Source organism: Tamandua tetradactyla, chromosome 4, assembly GCF_023851605.1.
Source record: "Tamandua tetradactyla isolate mTamTet1 chromosome 4, mTamTet1.pri, whole genome shotgun sequence".
Classification (NCBI taxonomy): domain Eukaryota; kingdom Metazoa; phylum Chordata; class Mammalia; order Pilosa; family Myrmecophagidae; genus Tamandua; species Tamandua tetradactyla.
Window position 1 is genome coordinate 139,582,037 of NC_135330.1, and position 3,112 is coordinate 139,585,148.

The 3,112-nt window shown below is 42.2% G+C and overlaps 1 pseudogene; it reads left to right on the forward strand.

The window, feature by feature from the left end:
• Positions 1–767: 767 nt before the first annotated feature.
• LOC143679384 (heat shock protein HSP 90-beta pseudogene) lies at positions 768–2,887 on the forward strand (annotated as a pseudogene).
• Positions 2,888–3,112: the final 225 nt, after the last annotated feature.

Here is a 3,112-nt window from a genome sequence, read left to right on the forward strand (position 1 = left end):
TCCTTGCCATACCCTGTGTCTGCTGGAAAACTTTCAATCATTTATGATCCTGCTATTTCTCTTCTGTACATCATTTTGCCATTTTCATTACAATATTAATTTAGAGTCAAATGTGAATGTGTTCAAATCAATTCTAACTTAAATTAAAAACTATATTGCAGGAAAAACACCACGCACTGAATAAAAGAACTTGACATAGGTCACTATACAGAGAAATGTTAATAAGTGGTTTTGATGATAAGGAAGAAATATTTTTGTTTAGGAAATCCATCCATAAAATATTGCTATTTAGAAAGCCAACATATATTGTACCATATTGCTATACATTTTTTTTTTTTTGCTTTCTTATATATGTGTCTTAGTTTCCTGACTGTTAAAACAAATACCATACAAAGGATTGGCTTAAACAACGAGGATTTATTTTGTTCATGGGTGGAGACCTGTAGAAGTCCAAAATGAAGGTGTCAGCAAGGTGACAAGTGTTCTGGAGCTGGCTGTTGGTGATTCTAGCTTTTCTTGTCACACAGCAAGGCACATGGACATGTCTTCTCCTTTCTCTCCCAGATTCTGTTGACTTGTGGTTTCTTTCCATGACTTTTTTTTTTCTCTATGACTTTCTTTCATTCTGTTTAAAGAGGACTTCAGTAACCTGTATTAAAGAGCAAGCTGGCTCTTGAGTCACCCCACACAGCCTTTCTGTCACATGTGAGCCAGATATGATCCCTGCCTGCTGTGTTCTGTGGTACTTGCTGCTTGCTCCCTTCAAGATGCTGGAAAAAGTGCACCAGGGAGAGGAGGAGGTGGAGACTTTTGCCTTCTAGGCAGAGATTGCCCAACTTATGTCTCTTATCATCAATACCTTCTATTCCAACAAGGAAATTTTCCTTTGGGAGTTGATCTCTAATGCTTCTGATGCTTTGAATAAGATTTGCTATGAGAGCCTGACAGATGCCTCCAAGTTGGACAGTGGTAAAGAGTTGAAAATTGACATCATCTTCAACCCTCAAGAACATACCCTTCCTCTTGTGGATACAGACATTGGCATGACCAATAATTTGGGAACCATGGTCAAGTCTGGCACCAAAGCATTTATGGAGGCACTGCAGGCTGGTGCAGACATCCCCACGATTGGGCAATTTGGTGTTGGCATCTATTCTGCCTACTTGGTGGCAGAGAAAGTGGCTGTGATCACAAAGCACAATGCTCATGAGCATTATACCTGGGAGTCTTCTGTGGGGGTTTCTTCACTAATTGTGCTGACCATGGAGAGCCTATTGGCCAGGGTACTGAAGTGATCTTGCACCTTAAAGAAGGCCAGTCAGATACTTAGAGGAGAGACAGATCAAAGAAGTGGTGAAGAAGCACTCACAGTTTATAGGTTACCCCATCACCCTTTATTTGGAATGAGAGAAGGAAATCAGTGATGATGAAGCAGAGGAAGAAAAAGGTGAGAAAGAAGATAAGGTGATGAAGAAAAGCCCAAGATTGAAGATGTGGGCTCAGATGAGGAGGAAGATAGTAGTAAGGACAAGAAAAAGAAAACCAAAAATATTAAGAAGTACATTGATCAAGAAGAACTGAACAAGACCAAGCTCATTTGGCCCAGAAACCCTATGACATCACTCGGGAGAAATATGGAGAATTCTACAAGAACCTTACCAATGATTGTCAAGCACTTCTCTGTGGAAGGTCGTTTGGAATTTTAGGCATTGCTTTTCTTCCCCCACCTGGCTCCCTTTGACCTCTTTGAAAACAAGGAGAAAAAGAACAACATAAAACTTTATGTCCATCATGTGTTCATCATGGATAGCTGTGATGAATTGATACCAGAGTATCTCAACTTCATTCATGGCATGGTCGACTCTGAGAACCTGCCTCTGAACATCTCACAAGAAATGTTGCAGCAGAGCAAAATCTTGAAGGTCATTCACAAAAACATTGTGAAGACATGCGTTGAGCTGTTCTCTGAGCTGGTGGAAGACAAGGAGAACTACAAGAAATTTTACGAGGCATTCTCTAAAAGCCTGAAGCTTGGAATTCATGAGGACTCCACTAATCAGTGTCACCTTTCTAAATTGCTGGGCTATCACACCTCCCAGTCTGGAGATGAGATGGCTTCTCTTTCTGAATATGTCTCATGCATGAAAGAGAACCCAGAAGTCTATCTATTATATCACTGGTAAGAGCAAAGAGCTGGTGGCCAACTCTGCTTTTGTGGAGGGAGTGCAGAAGCGGGGCTTTGAGGTGGTCTATATGACTGAGCCTATTGATGAGTACTGCGTGTTCAAGGAGTTTTATGGGAAGAGCATGGTCTCAGTTACCAAGGAGGGTTTGGTGCTACCTGAGGATGAGGAAGAGAAGAAAAAAATGGAGGAGAGTAAAGTCAAGTTTGAAAACCTCTGCAAGCTTATGAAGGAAATCTTTAATAAAAAGGTTGAGAAAGTAACATCTCCAATAGGCTTGTGTCTTCACCCTGCTGCATTGTAACTAACACATATGGCTGGACAGCCAATAAGGAGTGGATCATGAAAGCCCAGGTACTTCAGGACAGCTCTACAATGGGCTACAGGATAGCTTAAAAGCACCTGGAAATTAATACTGACCACCCCATTGTGGAGACACTGAGGCAGAAGGCTGAAGCAGACAAGAATGACAAGACAGTCATGGACTTGGTGGTGCTGTTGTTTGAAACTGTGTTGCTCACCTCTGGCTTCTCCCTGAGGATCCCCAGACCCACTCAAACCATATTTATCGCATGATTAAGCTAGTTTTAGGCACTGATGAAGATGAAGTAACAGCAGAGGAACCCAGCGCTTCTGTTCCTGTTGAGATTCCTCCCACCCCTGAAGGTGAAGAAAATGCATCTCACATGGAAGAAGTAGATTAGGTGTTTCTACCCATAAACCTTGTACCCATTGTATAGTGTTGCCCTGGTTCCCACAGCAGCCCAGCTGGCCCTGTCCCACCTGACTCCATCTGCTGATATATCGTGGTTTTCTTTCCCCTTTTCTGTCCTTGTGTCTAAGGCAGGTTGCAAGGGCCATGAGTCCCATGCCATTTGACAATGGGGTTGGATGCTGTGTATTGGTTTTTTGTTCTGTTCTGAAATTAA